Here is a 23,691-nt window from a genome sequence, read left to right on the forward strand (position 1 = left end):
CATGGATCGATATTCTGGTGTCCTAGGACCTGACATGACAAGTTCCAACTTTTGTTCAAATTCTTGACGAAACAATCACATTTACCCTTATGGCACGGCACGGTTCCGGGCATAGAATATGGGTTGGGTTCCGTTACAGCTCCAACACTAATTAGCACTGTAAAGAAGGAAATAAAAAGACAAGTTTGGATTTCTTTCAACGTAGGGGAGCACTTCCCTACCAAAGTGCTTTCCTTCCCCCCTTTACAAGGGATTTGTGTCACCATTAGATAGGAGATTCGAACACAAGACCTTGAATTGAGAGGTAAACGCTTTTACAAAGCTTCTACGAGCAACTTCTTGTTTACCAAACTTATTGAGACTAAATGAGGTCTTAAAGCCATTTTGGCTAATACTATTCTGTATATTTACGAATGGTTTTAAGTTTGGGTTTAATTGGATAATCAGAGAGTAGTGCATAAAAATATGGATATTCAGAAACCGAAAGCATAATTCATATTCCTCTAACAAGTCCACGCAAATAACCACAATCAGAATGTTAGTTCATTACTGTCCATATAGAACGCAGTACAAAAGCACTAAAAGCGTCCAAGTGAAAGTGCTTTCTCCTCATGTAGTTTCATTTAACTTAGTTTCAAATGCTAGTCCGTCACACTCTCAACTCCTCAACATTCGGGCTCAAAGCATTCTTTATCTTATGTGACAGACAATAAATTTAAAGTTCTTGTGATGAAATCATGTAAAACGTTCAGAAATCTTGAAATAACCCTTTCTCAGGATCATAGGTTGTGTCATCTCAACTTATATCTTAGGTCTTATGAGTTCTCGTAATACACTAATATGACACTTGTTTTCTGGCCAGAACAGAGACAAAATCATGCAGGAAATTGTCATGACAACTTAAGTGTAAAATGCGACCGGAAAAACACTAAACAGGATAGCTATGCTCTCTTAGTGTAAACCTTGACAACAAATACTATACCGTATCTGTCACAGTGATATGCGACCATAAGCCCAACCCCAAGGATCAGCTTTCCAAGAGCTTTGAAGGCTACAAATCGAAAGTTACATGCAGTGATGACATAATCATGAAAAAATACAATCATAAATTAAAGGAAAACCTACCGACTTCTAGTTCTGGCAATTCACTATTGGGCCATATATTTGAACCACAGTACGATGGATACCTACAATACAGATCACAAATAAAATATGAGCAGATACAAAGTATTATGTTCTGTTTACGCAAAATCTGTAAGTTCTCAAATAGGATAAATAAAGATAAAGATATCCCAGCATAAAGACGATTTGTCCTGGTTAATTCTAAGAAACCTTGTATCAAATGTATGATAGTTACTGGTCTGAGCCATATACTGTGTGACCTCAGACAAAACAGATCCCACATGTACTCAGATTATGATTGATGTCCATATAGACTTTTACCTTTGAATTAGAGATTCATCTGTTGTAGGGCTATCCAATATTGGATTTGCATAAAACGAGCCTTTTAACGTATCTGCAAAACCAGAACACAAACGGAAAATGAATGATCCTTCCTTTTTTTTTTTTTTTTTGGAGAACCTCGGCGGTACGAGGGAAATTTATTGATAAGAAAAAAGAAGATACACCTAGACAGGGGGGGCCATAAACCTAACCCCTCATAGAACAAGAGAAAAGAAATACAAAAAAAGAGGGGGACATGCACCAAAGAAACAAAATTTAAAACAACGAACATAAAGTGATACCAGGCTATCCAGATTCCAGCTTCTCTTTTCCATGACTCCATCCAAAATTGTACCTAAACATGGATGGCAGGTAAAAAGAAGATAAGCAATAAAACTTTGTAAAGATTCCGAAGAAAAGCAATAAAACTATGTGAATATTAGTTAATAATGTCAAGACCATAGTCTGTGACAAATCCAACTTAAAATGAACATGAAAATCCTATGTAGAAGGGATATACCTAGGTGACAGGCGTAGAAGATTCCCGCGCAAGGAAGAATATCCCGGAACCTGCAAATGGAAACTCAATGAAACAATTACAAAGATGCTAGAAAGAAAATACTTATCAGTTTACAACAAAACACTAGCTCTCACGAGAATCGATTAGGTATGAAGAATCAAAACAATAAAATGAGACATCATAACTTATGAGCTATGAATGGAATAATGGAGCAAAATATCGTTGCCCAAACAGCACAATCTACAATCTACATGACGGAGAAAGTACCCCGACATTACATATGCAAGTTCATGGGTTCACATGTAAACATGTGGTTTATCTTTTCAAAACTGAAGCTCAAGAGAAAATTTTATAGGACGGCAATAAGACCGACGATGTTGTATGGCACAGAATGTTGGGCGGTGAAGCATCAACACGTACACAAAATGGGTGTAGCGGAGATGAGGATGCTTCGTTGGATGTGTGGGCACACGAGAAAGGATAAGATTAGGAATGAGGATATTCGGGTAAAGTAGGAGTAGCCGAAATTGAAGGAAAGATGAGAGAAAATCGGTTACGGTGGTTTGGACATGTGCAAAGAAGGCCTACTGACGCTCCGATTAAAAGATGCGACTATGGGACAGAGGTTCAGGGCCGAAGGGGTAGAGGAAGACCTAGGAAAACTTTGGAAGAGACCCTAAGAAAAGACTTAGAGTACTTGGATCTAACGGAGGACATGACACAGGACAGAACACAATGGCGTTCTAAGATTCATATAGCCGATCTCACTCAGTGACTTGGATTTTCCAAGTCTCCAACCGAGAAGTTTTCCTCACTCGGGAAATTAAGGGAACACTACCTCAACCTACATGCTCCACTCACAAAGCTTCAACATACAAGCTTCAACAAAAGAAAATTCAAAGAATTTAGCGAAGAAGGCTTTGGTGTATTTAACACAATACGTTGAAATGAAGGAAAGCTTATTTATTGATATCCCCGATAAATTACAAATATGTACATATACTTGAGTCAAAATAAACAAACAAGAGGGAGCATTCACAAAGGTTGCTTAGGAGAAGTCTCAGCAGTCGGTAGAGCCCCAGAAAGAGAAGGCACCGGAGGAGGATCATTCGGAGCCTCAGTACTAGACAAAACCCTAGAAGGAGGAGGCATCAGAGATTGATCATTTGGAGCTTCATTACGCGGTACAGCCCCAGAAGACGAAGGCAATAAATGCCTTTAGAACAAACCCACAAATCTCTGATGATCAAGTAAAACCTGACCATCAGATTCCTTCATCTGGTCAAGCTTCCTCTTCATGTTTGTAGCATAGTCATGTGCGAGTCGGTGCAACTGTTTATTCTCATGCTTGAGCCCTCTAATATCCTGTTTGAGACTCATCACTTCAGCCGCCAATGATTCAACTTGGCGGGTTCGAGCAAATAGGCGTTGGGCCATATTAGACACATAACCTGCACACTGAACACTGAGAGCCAGAGAATCCTTAACAGCCAACTCATCAGACTGTTTGGAAAGTAGTCTGTTATCTTTGGGAGTGAAAATGTTCCTGGCCACTACCGCAGCGGTCATATCATTCTTCATCACGGAATCCCCAACGGTAAGAGGACCAGTAGGGGAGATGAAGGATGGGCGCTATATGTTGTCTGGAGAAGGCGGGGCTGCCTCTTCAACAAGGTTCAAGTCAAAACGACGGTCGGAGGGGCCAGACATTTTCAAAGGTGTTGAAGAGAGAAGAGGTCGGACAAATCAAGATCTTAGAAGTGCAAGAATGGAGCTTCTACTGGTGGATTTTCAAGTGTGCTTTGGAACTTAATGTCAGCCCCTATAAAAACTGCACTAGACGAAGCTTCAGAAATCGAAGAGGCGCCTGCTCAGAAATCGAAGAGGCGTTTGCTTTCTCAAAAGCTGGGCTGCTCAGAGACCATGAGGGTCGATCTTAGAAATCGAAGAGGCGTTTGCTTTCTCAAAAGCTAGGCTGCTCAAAGACCACGAAGGCCGATCTCAGAAATCGAAGAGGCTTGCTTTCTCAAAAGCTGGGCTGCTCAGAGACCACGAGGGCCGATCTCAGAAATCGAAGAGGCACCTACTTTTCCAGCCTTGTCAGCACCTGTCACACGCACACTCAGCTTTGCGGAAATTATGGGCATTCTGTCGAAGATTTCTGGCGAAGTAGAAAGCACATGAATCGTACTGTTCAATCACCCACTTCCCACACACAACAGTAACTCATGGGTACCACAGATAACTTTGCCAAAGTTCTCTGACAAAGTTGAGACACGTGAAGCTTGCAGCTCCCGCTACATCGCTCTGACCAAGAAGGGTAAAAGAATTGCAAAGAAACAACACTAACAAAATTTAGACACATAAATTTTGAAGGTCTAGCTACCATATTATTACCCACAAGGGTAAATGAACAGTACCACTGCTGGATAATTGGAAAGTCCCGGTGTGTCAACCTCTGTGCTTCGTGGCAAGGTAGACTAGCAAACATGCCCAACCTTTACTCACATTCGAGAAAACACTCCCAACATGATTGCTTGCTCCAAAATCGAAGAGGCACCGCCCTCCGAATCTCGAGAGCCAGACTCCCAACATGATTACTTTCTCAAAAATCGAAGAGAGGGTAAAGGAACAGTACCACTGCTGGATAATTGGAAAGTCCCTGTGTGTCAACCTCTGTGCTTCGTGGCAAGGTAGACTAGCAAACATGCCCAACCTTTACTCACATTCGAGAAAACACTCCCAACAAGATTGCTTGCTCTAAAATCGAAGAGGCACCGCCCTCCGAATCTCGAGAGCCAGACTCCCAGCATGATTACTTTCTCAAAAATCGAAGAGACACCGCTCTCCGAATCTCAAGAGCCAGACCCTCAGCAGGATTGCTTTCTCAAAAATCGAAAAGGCATCGTTCTCCGAATCTCGAGAGCCAGATCCCCGACAGGATTGCTTGTTCGAAAACCGAAGAGGCACCACTTTCCCAACCTCAAGAGCTGGATCTCCTTGGATAAAGCTTGTCTGTAATCTTCACACGCAACATCAGCTTTCCAGATACCACAGATCACTTTTTCAAAGTGCTCTGACAGAGTTAAAACATGTGAAGCTGACAGCTCCTACTACTGTGCTATGACCAAGCAGGGTAAAGGAATAGCATTATTACTTGATGTTAGGGAGACTCCTATATATGTCGACCTTCATCCCTAACGAACAGGCAGACCTGCAAAAATGCTCAACTCTTTCTCTTATCTGAGAGGGCACTCCCAACGAAGCCTTTCGAAATATTCAGCTTTCTTTCCCCCCGATAATACCTCTGTAAACAAGCTATACCAGAGCAAGAATATCTCATATCATCAGGGTTAAAAGCAAGAGTATCCCATATCATGCTTTTTCCCTGTCTTTTCCTTTGGCCTTGTTCTTACCTGCAAGACAAGGAGAAAGAGAGCAATCAGTCAGCACTTAGAATCAAGCTTCTAGCCAGGAACTGACTGCCTGGAACCCCTTACCTGATTACTTACCTGACATTGCTCTCGAGTACTCATCTTCAACATCTTATGCTTCCAGGGAAGATACCGCATCTGCCTGAGGAACATATAGGGCAAGTGAGAAGGATACAAGGAAGCATGTGGAGACAAGCGTAACAGCACACGTGCCGATACATCCACTACTCTGTCAAAAGCAAAAGTATCCCATATCAGCAGGGTCGAACGTACTCTAGATTTGATGGACTTGTTTTGACCCTCAAATTCTTCAGTCGGCCTTATACTCTGGAGGAAACCAGAAAACCCTCCAGCCCAGTTCAAGAATAAGCCTGTGGAAAGTTACTTCTTCAAAAGCAAAAGTATCCCATATCATCTCTTCTCATTTTTCTTCTCTTTATCCTTCATGCTGCCTGCAAGATAGGGAGAATGTGAACAATCAGCCGGAGCTCTGATTGCTTACCTTTTCTGTCACCTCTTTCAGCAGATCCCCTAGCCCGGCGACTTGGGGGACTCCTACTACATGGTTTGTATCGCGCTTGACCAAGCCTGAAACTATAAGTAAGCTTCAAGTGAAATTGATACATTACCTTGTGCATCTCCACCAGTTACAGATACCACCCCTGGATGGAGGAATAGTACTTCCAGAGAAGATGTCACATCTACCTATGAGACAGATAAGGCAAGTCAAGACGATACCACACTCCGGTACTTAGAAGTTTCGTGGTTACGAGATCATTCTCCCACAATATTTCCTAATGTCATTTGTACTAAATCATTCACTTGTACTCACTAAAGGAGAGCTTGAACCTATGTACTTGTGTAAACCCTTCACAATTAATGAGAACTCCTCTATTCCGTGGACGTAGCCAATCTGGGTGAATCACGTACATCTTGTGTTTGTTTTCCTATCTCTATCCACTTATATACTTATCCACACTAATGACCGGAGCAATCTAGCGAAGATCACAAAAAGTGATCGTTTTCGCTACCTAGGATCTATCTTGCAAGAGAACGGAGAATTAGATGGAGATCTCAACCATAGAATACAAGCTGGATGGATGAAGTGTAAGAGTGCATCCGGCGTGTTGTGTAACCGTCGTAGGTCACTGAAGCTCAAGGGAAAATTTTATAGGACGACAATAAGGCCAGCGATGTTGTATGACACAGAATGTTGGGCGGTGAAGCATCAACACATACACAAAATGGGTGTAGCGGAGATGAGGATGCTTCGTGGGATGTATGGGCACACGAGAAAGGATAAGATTGGGAATGAGGATATCCGAGGTAAAGTAGGAGTAGCCAAAATTGAAGGAAATATGAGAGAAAATCGGTTCCGGTGGTTTGGACATGTGCAAAGAAGACCTACTGACGCTCCGGTTCGAAAATGTGACTACGGGACAGAGGTTCAGGGCCGAAGGGGTAGAGGAAGACCTAGGAAAACTTTGGAAGAGACCCTAAGAAAAGACTTGAGTACTTGGATCTAACGGAGGACATGACACAAAACCGAGCGCAATGGCGTTCTAGGATTCATATAGCCGACCCCACTTAGTGGGAAAAGGCTTTGTTGTTGTTGTTGTTGTTTGTAAGGAAAACATAGATTGATGTTTGTGTTTACACGAAAATTATGCCAACGGCTTAAGAGAAATCAAAGTACACCAATGGGACTAAAATGACTTACCTACTATGAGGATCTTCAAGTTCCTTCTTCACCTCTTCAGGCAGATTGGCTAATCTAATAAACGAAAAGAAAACTCCCATGAGCAGTGCTATAACAAACTATCTTCCTAAATTCATTATGAATTGCTGTTAAAACTTAAAATGAACATGAAAATCCTATGTAGAAGGGATATACCTAGGTGACAGGCGTAGAAGATTCCCGCGCAAGGAAGAATATCCCGGAACCTGCAAATGGAAACTCAATGAAACAATTACAAAGATGCTAGAAAGAAAATACTTATCAGTTTACAACAAAACACTAGCTCTCACGAGAATCGATTAGGTATGAAGAATCAAAACAATAAAATGAGACATCATAACTTATGAGCTATGAATGGAATAATGGAGCAAAATATCGTTGCCCAAACAGCACAATCTACAATCTACATGACGGAGAAAGTACCCCGACATTACATATGCAAGTTCATGGGTTCACATGTAAACATGTGGTTTATCTTTTCAACCGATTCGTTAACAAATTCTTTCTGCACATATATTTCAACCAGAAACCAAAATTTTGGTGCGGAAGGAGGCTTTATATATAGGACGGAGGGAGGGAGGTTGAGAGCGAAAGGCGTGATTGTCAATTTCAAAATATTTTTTTTCAGGAATAAAGAAAGAAGAGAGGTTGAGCATCAATTCCCGTTCCCTCCAAACCAAAGAATATATTCACGATCACGATGTGCGGCAAAAATTGAAGGTGGAGTATTAAATACGTAAAATTATTAGTTAAATTTAAAATTAATTGTGTATTATTAAGAATTTGATTGAAAATTATTTTAAAATGATTGAAAACGTTTTTGGCTAAAATGTTTTTTTAAATTCAATCTTAGCAAGGAAGAAAATATCGGTAATATCGGAAATATCGGTAGTCCGAAAACACGGAAATATCGATATCGGAAAAAATTACATGGAAACTACGGAAATTGTAAGAAAAACTTGGAAATTTTTATTGAAACTTTGCAGGATGCATATTTAGTCAATTATCTATTAGTTTATCACAAAAAATTGGAAGGAAATGCATTACATGATGGATTTAACATTATCAAGTTGATTATATAGCGAGCTGACAAACATTGTGAGTGTATAAAATATGTAGTAATTAATGAAAAAAGTTTAAACACACCAATTGGGGCTTATTGCAGCAAGTTTTTTAGATATGACCTCGCATCAAGTCGTCTTTTGTGTTAATTTGTAATCTTAACTGGTTTTGTTGTGTTGTGTCAATTAGTTAAATTAAGCGGTACATCCAATTGGAGCTTATAAACATTTTAATTCTCCTTAAAATCTAAAGGCATTTAATCAGGATTTTAAGTGATTCTTTAAAGTTTAAAGGGTATTCGATCATGATTTTTAAGAAATTCATACATTCCAAATGTATTCATTTAGAAATTGATTCGAAGAGATTTTTAAAAAGTTGGGAAACTCGAAAAAAATTAGAAATATTTCACATAATATTTTAAACATTCTCAAATCGCTCCCTGAAAATTTGAGGGAATTCACTTAAAATTTTACATAAAAGTTTTAAAAATTATTAAACTTCATCAAAATTCATAAATTTTTAAATCTATTATAATCCTTTAAAATCTGAATGGAGTAAAAAATTCAAATCTAAACCTAATATGAAACAATCACTAAATTACATAGAATTTCTAAACCAAATCTAACAAGGATCAATTACAATTCTAATACGATGTTGTAATTACTTGGAGTTTTTTAGGGCAATATGTAACACCCACCCCCATTTATAAAGATATATTTGTGTAATTATCCCCTAAACATTTTAATATATCAAATTGGTCCTCTTTGACTACCCAATCAGGATCCAAAACATTGGATCCCTTTCTTTCTAAAGTGGCCACGTGGCAGCCCCCTTCCACTCTTCTCTTTTCTCTCTCTGTTCCCCCGTGACTCCCTTCTTCTTTTCTTCTTCTTTCTGTTTTCTTTTCTTTTTCTTTTGTCTCCCTCTCGGCTCTCTCTCTCATATCTCCCTCATCTCTCTTCTCTGCACCGCAGCATGCACGCACCCATCTCCCTACGCGAGGAACATCACCATCACCATCTCGTCCTCATGGCCGCGCTCCACCCTCAGTCTCTCGATCGATCCTTCTCCATCCTTCTCCCTCAGTCTCTCCTTGTTTCTTCTTCGGTTCTCCCCCCCTATCTCTTCTCTGCAACACACCTTCTCCCTCAGTCTCTCATTGTTTATTCTTCGGTTCTCCCCCCATTTCTTCTTCGGCTGCCGTTGTGATGACGACGGAGGATCCTCGACGATATTATGGCTAATATCGCGATATTATCGATATTAGCGATATTATTACGATAATTAAGTGTAAACGTTGAAAATATCACTATGTAAAAATAATGATATTATCGGCGATATTTCGCCGGTAATATTGATATTTTCTTCACTGATCCTTAGTAAAACCAAGCAGATCTTAAAAAAGTACTTGGGGGTACTTTCTACAAAAAAAACACATATGAAATGCTTTTGGAACCCAAAATCAATTTAACAAAAGTGAGTAGTCTTTTTTTTTTTTAATTTTTTTTAACAAACAATATTATCTACTTTAAGAGGAAGGGATGGACTTAACCTCAGAATGAGCTAGCACATTAATAATGTGATTCAAATTCGCTTTTGGCGATAATTGAATCTAAGACCTCTTACTTACATGTGAGGAGGAATACCATTATATCATAGTACTAAATGACGTGTTTAGTCATTTTTAAAAGACTTTAAAACGAGCCCTAATTTGTATCAAATTCAAAAAAATTGAATTGGCCGAATGTTATATGTAATGGGTCTTTCCTCATTCAATAATATTTACGTTGTTTTCGGCAAAAAAGAAAGAATTCCATTGGGAAAAAAAATAACAAAATGGGAAATAAGGATATTCTAATTAAGGTGTTTATTAATTATTTTAGGTGGATGATTCATATGAAGATTATGAAACGCTTTAATTCTCTGATGTGAGATTCCGTCTCGATCCAAAGTTAAAAAGTGAAAAATATAATTGTGGTTGTTATTAATTATCAATTCATGTATAATTCCACATTTGTTATGTTACTAAGTTAGACGGTGAAAAATACATATAAGGCGTTATGAGAATATGCGTGGCTGTCAAGCCCAACACGTGAATAGCATGGTCAACTACTGTATTACTATGTGAGGATTTTATCCAAAACCGACGATGAGTGAATGAGTTGAAAGATTATGCACGACTTTAATTATGCAACAAGTGAAAAGGCAATTTTCGCCAACCCTGACACGACAAGTTCCACTTTTTGTTCATTTTCTTGACTAAACAATTACATTTACCCTTACGGCACGGCACGGTTCCGGGCATAGAGTATGGGTTGGGTTCCGTTCCAGTTCCGACACTACTTAGCGCAGTAGAGAAGGAAATAAAAAGATAACTTTGGATTTCTGACAACGTATTGAGTCTCTCGTCATGGTTCTAGCTGTATTGTTCTTATTTCACATCCTGTTTCTCGAGCTTGGTGTTTCCGGTTGCAAATTTTGGTTCGCCGGTGCAGTGCTCAGGGGAGGGGACTGTCTCACATTGTTCCAAGCAGACACAGGCGGTTGACAACGATTGCGATAATGTGTTTTTCTATTGGGAGAACATACAGCAGTCAGCAGTTATCTTTTCACAACCGTCTTCAGTATTTGGAGGCACCTCAAGAAATTATCGAGGACAAACGAATGTAGAAAAGAAGAAATATCGAAGTTGGTTGACAAAAGGGGACGAAAAATTGAGAGATACAGGGAAGAAGATAAGAAGAAACTCGATGCAAATTTTAAGCTAGATTAGTTATTTTTCATTAACGAGCTATACAGAGAAGAAGAAACAGCTGCATTTGGAGATAGCTGCTTTAGTTGGTTTGTAACATTAGCTTTCTGTGATTCCGGGGAAGAAACAGGAGTAAAAAAAAAAAAAAAAAAAAAAAAAACCACAATCAGGCAATACCAAAGAAGAAAAATGTACAATTAGGAACAATCACTACTTCTCAAACTTTGTAGTAGATCCAGGTATCCAAAGGACTCGGGGCTAATGTACCTGCATTAACAAAAAACAAAGATCAGATTTGTGTAAGGGAGTCGCATAGTAGTTAAAATACTCGGCCATGCGCGAATGGTTTGAGATACCACCATAGAGGCATCCTCCAGGTGTGAGTTTCTTTTGTATCGGATCACTTATTGTTAGAATATCAGTAGTGAAAGTGAAATACCCGCGTCGGTATTGAAACATTGTGTCCTCCGTATGATGCTTGCAACATGCATCACCGAATCAACTTGAAGCTCTCCACCTCTCCATCTGTTAAATGTTTCATAAGCAGCATTGTTAAAGTTCTCTCTCGTTGGGGCGATATTGCAGATAGTTTTGAATGAAGAAAGGCATAAATTCATGCTGAAGGCATAGTTTACAACTAGTATTTGTAAAAGCTAAGCTCTAAAGGTCTCACCTTGATTCTTTGGCACAAATAGCTAAGTTTTGAGATGGGACAAAATGGGTCCCAAGACCCACATACAGTGCATCCGATGGTGTTGAAATCCTTTTCCCAGTAAGTCAAAGATAAGCACCAAGAAAGACATGACAGTGTTAAAACAAATACAGAACTAAGAATTGATGCATGAAGCAAACAGAGTAATGGTACAGGCCATTCTCTTTATATTCTTATAATCTAAACAGTTTCTCCTTATCAACGTTGGAAAAACAGCTTGCTTCAGTCATAGGAGAGACATTGCGCCCGAGTATAGAAAAGACATACCTACAGATCCTCCTCCTGGACTCTTTGCCGCCATACGTGAAAACCCAACATCTGGTAACAAACAAATTACATTCTCTGGCATAGCAAGAACAGTCCTCTGAAATGTATCCATACAAAGTTAGACACAAAATTCAAAAAGGCGATGTAATTCACAACATTGACAATCTCTGTCTGACAAGGCAATAATACCTCTGTAATGATCCAGTAGCGACCATGACCTGATAGGCCAACACCAAAGCCCAATGTTATGCCATCCATGAAGCTTATATAGGGCTTCTTGTACTCAGAGATTTTGCATATTAGAGAATACTCAGCGGTGAATACTTGAAAAACGTGCAGCACAAGTATCATACCGGTAGCCTCTCAATCTTAAGAAATGGTAGCTTAGAAAAGATATGAATCCTATCAAACCAATACAAATCATATTACCGAAGTTCAAGCAAAATCAAGACTAAACAAATGATCAGATGTTGTAGGTTGCCCGAGAATGTCAAACATGAAATTACAAAAAAAAATAAAAAATAATCGTATGTATTGAACATTAATAAATACATGCTGAAAGCACAATCTTAGCCGCAATTTATGACATTTATACGAGATTGAATAGCAAAAGCAATTAAAGAAGTAGCAGAACTCACATAAGTGATTTTCACTTTGAACTTTTAGGCTTATCAACAAATACATCATTATGATTCTAATGCATGAATTTTGTTAAAAGGGGCTTGCTTGCTTATATTAAGGCTTAATCATCAATGATTTTGCAAGGGTCAATCGTCTTGCTAGTTGTAAATCTATTCACTATGAAAATGACCAAAATACATCTTATATGGTAGTGAAGGAAGTCATCTTATATTATCTGGATTTTAGAAAACGGTGTAAGGTTATAAGTATGTTATTCTATATAGTTAAAAGGACACAATTAGACCTCAATCATATTCGGTGGTTGGTTTTTGGCCGTGATCTGCTTCACATCACCGCCTGCAGGTAAACTAAATCTGGGTTATTACTTATCAATGAATCAACATGCCAACTTAACGGACACCATCTATCTCTATATGGCAAAAAACAACACAAAACTGAACAATGAAGTGAAACAATAAACAACATGACGTGAAACAGCACGAACATCAAAGACTAACAATATATCACATAAGCACCTAAACAAGAAACAACTTTGGTTCAAAGCAAAGCGTAATGTAGAAACCTTCGGCAGAACAGGGGTGTTTTTGTCCTTTTGAAACAACCACTTTAATATCCTTTCCTGCATTTACCATGATTGGTCACTCTTAAAACCTTACCTAAGAGACCCAAAAACAAAAATAACCGCCAAAAGAGCTAAACATACATATTTAGAAAAACTTATTTAACTGCATGCTAAAATGGAAGTGTAAAATTGCCAAGAAAGATAAGAAACTAATCAGATACGAATTCTGGGCGTTACCGCCACAAAAGGCACGAGCGGAGCGGCTATCAACAAGAACGCACTTCACATTTGGGTCAGATTCCCATTCATCCAGATAGCTCTTGTATTCCACATCCATATCTGCATTTTCCAACAACTCCCACTTAAACAGAAACACAAAATTCTTAAAAAAAAAGAAGGTAGCTTCTTCGACATTTGAATCCAACGTTTCGTCTTATAACAAATGCAAGAACATAGATTTGTACTCAACAAGATGCCATAAAGTTCAAGCTCAAAATTTCAAATCAGCTCCAAATCAAAAGCATTTACAAATACATACATATATACATATACGTGTGTGTGTGTTTATCTACATACCTAGGTTCATGGCGTTGAGAGCTCGGGGGGCAACCGAGGGTGATGTCAGCGACGCCATTTGGGTGGACGCTGCCCTTGAGGAACGCGTCAGTGGAGGCCATGTATCAATTTCACTTGAAGCTTACTTGTAGTTTCAGGCTTGGTCAAGCGCGATACAAACCATGTAGTAGGAGTCCCCCAAGTCGCCGAGCTAGGGGATCTGCTGAAAGAGGTGACAGACAAGGTAAGCAATCAGAGCTCCGGCTGATTGTTCACCTTCTCCCCATCTTGCAGCAGCATGAAGGATAAAGAGAAGAAAAATGAGAAGAGATGATATGGGATACTTTTGCTTTTGAAGAAGTAACTTTCCACAGGCTTATTCTTGAACTGAGCTGGAGGGTTTTCTGGTTTCCTCCAGAGCCGACTGAAGAATTTGAGGGTCAAAACAAGTCCATCAAATCTAGAGTACGTTCGACCCTGCTGATATGGGATACTTTTGCTTTTGACAGAGTAATGGATGTATCGGCACGTGTGCTGTTACGCTTGTCTCCACATGCTTCCTTGTATCCTTCGCACTTGCCCTATCTCTTCCTCAAGCAGATGCGGTATCTTCCCTGGAAACATAAGATGTTGAAGATGAGTACTCGAGAGCAATGCCAGGTAAGTAATCAGGTAAGGGGTTCCAGGCAGTCAGTTCCTGGCTGGAAGCTTGATTCCAAGTGCTGACTGATTGCTCTCTTTCTCCTTGTCTTGCAGGTAAAAACAAGGCCAAAGGAAAAGACAGGGAAAAAGCATGATATGGGATACTCTTGCTTTTAACCCTGATGATATGAGATATTCTTGCTCTAGTATAGTTTGTTTGCAGAGGTATTATCGGGGGAAAAGAAAGCTGAATATTTCGAAAGGCTTCGTTGGGAATGCCCTCTCAGATATAAGGAAGGGTTGAGCATTTTTGCAGGTCTGCCTGTCCGTTGGGGATGGAGGTCGACATATATAGGAGTCTCCCTAACAACAAGTAGTAATGCTATTCCTTTACCCTGCTTGGTCATAGCACGGTAGTGGGAGCTGCCAGCTTCACATGTTTTAACTCTGTCAGAGCACTTTGAAAAAGTGGTCTGTGGTATCTGGCTCTCGAGAAGTCTTCGACAGAATGCCCATAATTTCCGCAAAGCTGAGTGTGCGTGTGACAGGTGCTGACAAGGCTAGAAAAGTAGGTGTCTTCGATTTCTGAGATCGGCCCTCGTGGTCTCTGAGCAGCCCAGCTTTTGAGAAAGCGAGCGTCTCTTCGATTGATTCGGAGAACGATGCATCTTCGATTTTTAAGAAAGCAATCATGCTGGGGGTCTGGCTCTCGAGATTCGGGGAGCAGTGTCACTTCGATTTTTGAGAAAGTAATCATGTTGGGAGTCTGGCTCTCGAGATTCGGAGGGCGGTGCCTCTTCGATTTTGGAGCAAGCAATCTTGTTGGGAGTGTTTTCTCGAATGTGAGTAAAGGTTGGGCATGTTTGCTAGTCTACCTTGCCACGAAGCACAGAGGTTGACACACAGGGATTTTCCAATTATCCAGCAATGGTACTGTTCCTTTACCCTCTCTTCGATTTTTGAGAAAGTAGTCATGTTGGGAGTCTGGCTCTCGAGATTCGGAGGACGGTGCCTCTTCGATTTTGGAGCAAGCAATCTTATTGGTAGTGTTTTCACGAGTGTGAGTAAAGGTTGGGCATGTTTGCTAGTCTACCTTGCCACGAAGCACAGAGGTTGACACACAGGGACTTTCCAATTATCCAGCAGTGGTACTGTTCCTTTACCCTTGTGAGTAATAATATGGTAGCTAGACCTTCAAAATTTATAGGTCTAAACTTTGTTAGTGCTGTTTCTTTGCTATTCTTTTACCTTTCTTGGTCAGAGCGATGTAGTGGGAGCTGCAAGCTTTACGTGCTCAATTTTGGCAGAGAACTTTGGCAAAGTTATATGTGGTACCCATGAGCTATTGTTGCGTGTGGGAAGTGGGTGATTGAACAGTAAGATTCATGTGTTTTCTACTTCCTCAGAAGTCTTCGACAGAATGCCCATAATTTCCGCAAAGCTGAGTGTGCGTGTGACAGGTGCTGACAAGGCTGGAAAAGTAGGTGCCTCTTCGATTTCTGAGATCGGCCCTCGTGGTCTCTGAGGAGCCCAGCTTTTGAGAAAGCGAGCGCCTCTTCGATTTCTGAGATCGGCCTTCGTGGTCTTTGAGCAGCCTAACTTTTGAGAAAGCAAACGCCTCTTCGATTTCTGAGATCAACCCTCGTGGTCTCTAAGCAGCCCAGCTTTTGCGAAAGCAAACGCCTCTTCGATTTCTGAGCAGGCGCCTCTTCGATTTCTGAAGCACCGTCGAGTGCAGATTTTTATAGGGGCTGGCATTAAGTTCCAAAGCACACTTGAATCTCCACCAGTAGAAGCTCCATTCTTGCACTTCTAAGATCTTGATTTGTCCAACCTCTTCTCTCTTCAACACCTTTGAAAATGTCTAGCCCCTCCGACCGTCGTTTTGACTTGAACCTTGTTGAAGAGGCAGCCCCGCCTTCTCCAGACAACATATGGCGCCCATCCTTCGTCTCCCCTACTGGTCCTCTTACCGTTGGGGATTCCGTGATGAAGAATGATATGACTGCTGCGGTGGTGGCCAGGAACCTTCTCACTCCCAAAGATAACAGACTACTTTCCAAACGGTCTGATGAGTTAGCTGTTAAGGATTCGCTGGCTCTCAGTGTTCAGTGTGCAGGTTCTGTGTCTAATATGGCCCAACGCCTATTTGCTCGAACCCGCCAAGTTGAATCATTGGCGGCTGAGGTGATGAGTCTCAAACAGGAGATTAGAGGGCTCAAGCATGAGAATAAACAGTTGCACCGGCTCGCACATGACTATGCTACAAACATGAAGAGGAAGCATGACCAGATGAAGGAAACTGATGGTCAGGTTTTACTTGATCATCAGAGATTTGTGGGTTTGTTCCAAAGGCATTTATTGCCTTCGTCTTCTGGGGCTGTACCGCGTAATGAAGCTCCAAATGATCAACCTCTGATGCCTCCTCCTTCTAGGGTTCTGTCCAGTACTGAGGCTCCGAATGATCCCCCTCCGGTGCCTTCTCTTTCTGGGGCTCTACCGACTGCTGAGACTTCTCCTAAGCAACCCTTGTGAAGGCTCTCTCTTGTTTGTTTATTTTGACTCATGTATATGTACATATTTGTAGCTTATCGGGGATATCAATAAATAAGTTTTCCTTCATTTCAACGTATTATGTTAAATACACCAAAACCTTCTTCGCTAAGTTCTTTGAATTTTCTTTTGTTGAAGCTTTCTGAGTGGAGCATGTAGGTTGGGGTAGTGTTCCCTTAATTTCCCGAGTGAGAAAAACTTCTCGGTTGGAGACTTGGAAAATCCAAGTCACTGAGTGGGATCGGCTATATGAATCTTAGAACGCCATTGTGCTCGGTCCTGTGTCTTGTAACGATGCATTAATACAAAATTTTATTGGGAATCTACTTACAGATTTATTTGTTAGTACACCATGGACATCTCCACGGATCCACAACCTGCTCCATTCTCCAGGGGGACGACGGGAATTTCCAGATATGATTACTTTGGCCATTTCTCGAAGCAAATCATGCATATTCAATTTGTTGTCTTCAACAGTTATAAGGCATCGTTCACAGAGATCACAGATTCCAGCTGTTGCATAAAATTTACACCCATCTAATATTTTTGCGACATGGTCCTTATCCCATCCAATAAAGAAACAAGATATGTCAAGAAATATATCTTTCTGTGTACGATCTAGCCTTTCAAAGCTTACTCTTAGCAGTTTCATTATTCCTTCATCAGGAATTTCTTTCAATTTATCCAACTGACTTTTCCACTGTGTTGGGGTTCGTTCAATCATAGAAGAACCTAAAACTTCAAGGGCTAGTGGCAAACCACCACAGTAAGAAACAACCTCTTTTGAGAGTTCAAGATATCCGTCATTAGGCCAACTACTTCCAAAGGCATGCCAACTAAAGAGCTCTAGAGCTTCTTCTTCATTCATTTCCTTAAGCAGATATGTCTTGTCCACTTTCATGTTCCTTTGCTTTAGTAAACGTTCATCTCGTGTCGTTATGATAATTCTACTTCCTGGGCCAAACCAATCACGATTTCCAGCTATTGCTTTTAGTTGTTCCACTTTGTCTACATTGTCAATAATGACAAGTACGCTTCTACGCTGGATATGACTTTTTATCAGACTGATACCTTCATCAACACTGGTTATCGTAGGCTCCGTCTGTTTCGAGAGGTCACAAACAAGTTTTTTTTGCGAAACAACCAGATCAAATTCACTAATGTTGGCTTGAATTGGAACTTATTATGAATTTGGTTATAAACGGCTTTGGCAGCTGTTGTTTTACCCAATCCACCCATCCCCCATATTCCAACCATGCGAACATCATCTGATCCACCACTTGAAAGATAACTGATAATATCTTGAACGCGAGAATTGATTCCAACCAGGTGATTGGCCACATGTAATTTGTTTGCTCTCCGAAGCCATTCTGGAATAATCTTGTCAACAATTTCTCTAATACGCTATGCTTCGCAACTGAAAATTGAATTGGTAAGCTTAGTAAGCTCAGTAGGAGCTATTAGTACATAAACAATTTTCTTTCCTTCGTGTGTGTGTGTGTGTGTGTGTATACACACTAACTAGCTACTAGCTAGTATGTGATTTTGTGAACTTCAATAAAAGAAACAAATTCATTCACTGATATATTAAAGTTTGGTGTATCAATTAAACTCATTATGGTTTAGATTTTAGAAGAAATTGGAGAAATGGTCCATGAACTATGATCGAACTGTAGCTTTGGTTCTTAAACTAAAAATTAATTAAATCTCGTCCCTGAACTTAACAAAATATGGAACATTGATCCCTCCATGTTAACACCGTAAGATTTTCTCTTAATTTGATAACGTCGTCTTTGTGGGCTCCATATTTTTGTTTATTAGATGCCACGTTGCTTGAAAATTCAAATAAAAGAAAATAAATACAAATATAGAGAAACAAAGAGAAAAAAAATACTTTAAATTATAAAAGTTAACTCTCTCCCATCCTCCCTTCCGCCTCACCTTCTCCAAACCCCAGCCACACCATTGTAGCACTTTCCCAACAGCCAAAACAAAAGAAAAGTTCCTCATCCAAATTTGGAACACACCTCACCTTGCAAACGAATTCACAATGACATTCATCCACGCTGTCTCGAAAGGTAAGATTCAAGAAATTTGTGGGATGCGGGTGCAGGCTGTGGTCCGTGGGCTACAAGTTGGGGTCGGCTGGGGAGTGGGGATTAGGGATTGGGGGGTTGGAAGTGGGAGGTTGACGGGGTGTGAATCAACGATTGAAGGTGAAGGGGTGGGCTGCGAGCCTGCGAGTGTTGGTGGGATGAGGTAGGCCTGCAATTATATATATATATATATATATATATATATATATATGTATGTATGTATGTATGTATGTATGTATGTATGTGTATGTATATATAATATAGGTGAAACTAACATGTAAAGTTGTAAACACTTTTAACTAAAACTTAAAGGAATTGGTTACGAAGGACTAACGCTCCATATTTTATCAAGTTCAAGGACAAAATATAATGAAATTTTAGTTTAGGAACCAAAACTACAATTTTCCTCTAGATTTTATATGAGAGATTAAGGCGTATTAATTAGGCATGTTAACTAGAGTAATGCAACTTAGATATTGAAAAGCACGTGAATGATTACCTATTATCAGTGATTTGAAGATGGTAGCCAGACAAATTTGCAGCTTCTCTAAGAGCATTTCTCCACTGCTTTACCCTTTCTTGTTTTTCTTCACGTTTCTTGTCATCTTTTTCTTTATGGATGTTCTTTTTGTGCTTTTTAAATGCTTGGGCTAAAACTCCATTCTGGTTCCTGACATGTGAAGGATCAACGTGATAGAATATTGGCAAAACATGGCGCTCCAGTTTGTCTCTGCACTCGATGATCTTCATCAGCTCATTAAGACACCAACTCGAATTCGCATACATCTTTGAGAAGACAATGATAGAGATCTTCGATTCTTCGATTGCCTGGAACAGTTCTTTTTGTATTCCTTCCCCTCTTTTTAGATCGTCCTCATCAATATAAGCCTGGTATCCCCTGTCTATTAATGCCTTGTGGAGGTGGCCCGTGAAACCATTGCGTGTGTCTACACCGCTGAAGCTCAAGAACACGTCGTAATTCCAAAGTTTTGACTTGGAGGACGATGAAGAGGAGGCTTCATGGGTCGTCATGGCGGTATCCACCGTTATGGCGCTGCAGTGGTTCAGATCACGACTGAAAAATGGCAGTAGTTGTGCTCGTGCTGTCGAACGGATGATCCTGAAATACCTAAACCCAAGTCAAGCTCCTTCAGTCAACAAGAAAGAGAGGAAACGACATAATGTTGGCCGGAGAGTGCACAGAAAGAGAGGAAAAGAGGAACGAAAGGAGAAAAGACCATCCAAATGATTCTTGGCTGTGATTACAGCTATTCATAGGAGAAACAACGGACATATTTTCATAGGAGAAACAACCTGCCCATCTTCATTTATAATACATTTCAACAGACATATTTTAATAGGAGAAACAACTTTAGTTTGTACTAGAAATTTTTACCCGCGTGTTGCTACGGGATTTGAAATTGTATGAAAGATTATCTTTGAAATATATAATAGATTGTGTGATTGAAGATTAATACTATTTACATTGAAAACGTTGGAAAAAGTTTTACATACAAAAGATTTTACAATACAATCCACATACAAAAGATGGTAAATTTTTTTCTATCTACATGCATTAAGTTATGGAATGATATATATATAACTGAGTTCCATAATACGTAAACTTCATAACTTGGAAATTTTTTGACAAATTAATCAGATTCAACTGTGGGATAGCAAGGTCGCCTATAAAGTTGTGAAGTTGTGGAAGCATAAAGGACAAATAACAAATGAGTTTTGAGAAATTATTCCACAAATGTCATTTTGCAAAATGTATTAAAGACGATTGGTACAAGATTAGTAATCATGAGTAGTGTAACAACATCAACAAAATAACTATAAACCATAGTTGAACATAATTCAAATTTCGTTTGCAAAAACAAAAGAAAAAGAAAACAGCTTACAATAATTCAGCCTTCAATCCTGAAGTCCTACTCAAAGAACCAAACTTGAATGCAAGCTTTCTGAAATCTTCCAAACATTACAGATAGAAAGGTAACACCCTAGTCAGAAATGAACCGAGGTGCGAGCTTTCTTAGAAACCCAGATGACAAAATCAACAAAATAAAATGGAAAAATGACTTACAGTTTTAAGGCATGCTCGAATCTTGATCTAAAATTGGTGGTGGGTCAATTGTTGGTCACCAACTCTAAATGAAGAATTCATCAGAACCTAGAAATTTAAACAAAGAATTTTCCAAAATCAACATTTACTAAAAACCGGTTACTTGGTCATCATGCATGATGGCTTGCCAAAGACTGAATTAACAATTAAGGAATGCACAACTTTACTTTTACGATTATTTTCAATGACAGCTAAAAGGTCATATCCAAATGAAAATAAAAGTTAGGACTTCACAAAACCAATTAAAAATCTAATTCCAAAGTTACAAACACCAACCAAATGATTCCAGATAAAGTTTTAAACTCAAAGTCAGACCCAAATGAAATTAAAAGTTAGGACTTCACAAAACCAATTGAAAATCTGATTCCAAAGTTCCAAACACCCACCAAATGATTCCGGATAAAGTTTAAACTCAAAAACCCAACAGAAACAAAAGCATTGGTGTGAATTAACTGTATCTAATTGAAGAAACTAAAACAAAAGTAAAGCAAAGTATATACCTCAAAATGTTAAGCAACTAAGTTCTTCCTCCGACGACCCAAAACTCTGAAAATTCCACACAAAAAAAAGGGTAAGCCCATTAGCAATTCATAGCTTTCAAAATTAGCAAAAACTTGGGCAACAATAAAGACGCGTAGAGAACCATCACTCTTTCTCCTTATGTATTTGAAAAGATATTTTTTAAGCAGTTTATGTAGTCATTCTGATCATGTTGCATATAAATTCCTTTTCTACAGAGTTCATAAAAGTATGGCAGTTTATGGCATCTGTTGAATGACATGGTTGAAAGATTTCAAATTGATATATTGAATTTTTAGGTGTAAAACTATAACATATAGCTAAAGCTATTGGGTCTATATATCCATATCAATCATGTCGTAATTGAATGTTTATCAATGTAAATAGATGATTTCAGTCAATGGATAACATGTTTCTTGATAGTATACGCTGAAGATTGGTCTAAGTTGGATATAAATCGACCAAAATCTTAAGAAGAGACTTTTTTACTTTTAACCAAAACTGAGCACCGCAGTACTACACTAAGTTTTATCATGCATAAAATACACACCACTGATTGCCACTGTTAGAAAACAACAAAACACTCAAAACCCAGAAACAGAAACACACTTAGGACTCAAACTTCCCAAAAACATATGAGAGAGAGAGAGAGAGAGAATAAAAACAATATTATTTTTCACACACACTTAAAATTGCTTATAAAATTACAAATCAAAACAAATGAAAACAAATCCAAAATTGCCCTAAATTAAATCTGATTAGTTAAATGTTTGTTGCCCTACAAATGTCATTACACCCGACAAAACTTGCTTTGGAGTTGATATTTTGGTCAATCCAGGGGAAAATGAGTTATTGCTTTTGGAGCAGTTGTCATGGAGATTACCATCTCCCTGTTGAATGATCTAAAAAAGGACTTACAACTTATGGTGGCCATAATAATTTAGGAGGCCCTTCTCTCCGGATTTTCTCAATAACTTTCCTTTTCGTAGCTGGTAGGAATGCAACTCCAAGAATTGCTCTGAAGAGATATATGCAAACAAAATCAAACTAAAACTAAGCTATTGGAAGAAATTTAGAAAACACAAACACCACAACTCAGAGTTAAAGTCAACAAAAACCAAATGGTAGAAGTTGAAAATATATATATGGTCATGAATCGAGAACATCATCAAACTAACAGCAATAAAATCTCATATAATCTGTCAAAAACCTAAAAAGAGAGGTAATTTCAAAACCTTGTAACGCCGAGGCGTCGTACAGTTGTAGTAATAATATATGGTTGATGCACCTGTTGCTCAATCAAATCCTTTGTCTGGCTAAAAAAATAAAAATCTATAAACACATTCACGTCCAATTTATGAGAAATCATGGAAAAGTAAATGCACTGATAACGGAATCATGAATATGAACTTGCCAAAAAGAAAAAGAAAACTTCTTATAGTGTGCCAAGAACATCCTCCTACTCCTAGCAAATTTTTTATGGCATTATCCACTTCTCGATTTATAATTCAACCAGTAACTCAAAGTCTATAGTGTATGAAAAAGTGATATCTTAGTTGGAGTAAACTGCCGATTTGCCCCCTGAACTATCACCCAACTTTCGATTTGCCCCCTGAACTTTTTAATTAGAAAATTAAGGACTTAAACTAATTTTTTTGGCCGATTTCCCCCCTACCGATAGTTTTTCATAAATTTCATCCAAATTAACGTTAACTTTTATCATGTGCAAACTACGTAACTCTCATTTGTGGACAAAAGCATCATTTCACTAGACCTTCAAATAGAAAAGCTATAGAATCACACATATTTGCATAGGTTTATATTTTATAAATCTAAGGTTTTCAATTATTTTAAAGAATGAAGTGACCGAACTACCCACACATGTTGTGCATATGCTTCTATTTAACAGAAATTTGGATGGAATGAATGAAAAATTAATAGCAGGAGGCAAATTGGCCAAAAAAATTAGTTTAAGTCCTTAATTTTCCAATTAAAAAGTTTAGGGGGCAAATCGAAAGTTGGGTGATAGTTCAGGGGGCAAATCGGCAGTTTACTCATCTTAGTTGATC

General features: G+C 39.0%; 1 long non-coding RNA gene and 3 pseudogenes across 1 annotated transcript in view; 1 reads left to right on the forward strand and 3 right to left on the reverse strand.

Annotated features, from left to right (window-relative positions):
• Positions 1-371: 371 nt before the first annotated feature.
• Positions 372-7,401, reverse strand: LOC126588071 (uncharacterized; annotated as a pseudogene).
• Positions 7,402-10,944: 3,543 nt separating this feature from the next.
• Positions 10,945-13,890, reverse strand: LOC126595435 (3-hydroxyisobutyryl-CoA hydrolase-like protein 3, mitochondrial; annotated as a pseudogene).
• Positions 13,891-15,539: 1,649 nt separating this feature from the next.
• Positions 15,540-22,637, reverse strand: LOC126595264 (disease resistance protein RUN1-like; annotated as a pseudogene).
• LOC126595587 (uncharacterized) overlaps positions 21,517-23,691 on the forward strand; it is a 32,513-nt gene continuing 30,338 nt past the window's right edge. Inside the window, exon 1 of the long non-coding RNA XR_007613619.1 lies at positions 21,517-21,674. This is a non-coding gene — a long non-coding RNA (uncharacterized LOC126595587). The remainder of the gene's footprint in view (positions 21,675-23,691) is intronic.

Source organism: Malus sylvestris, chromosome 2 (genome assembly GCF_916048215.2).
Source record: "Malus sylvestris chromosome 2, drMalSylv7.2, whole genome shotgun sequence".
NCBI lineage: Eukaryota > Viridiplantae > Streptophyta > Magnoliopsida > Rosales > Rosaceae > Malus > Malus sylvestris.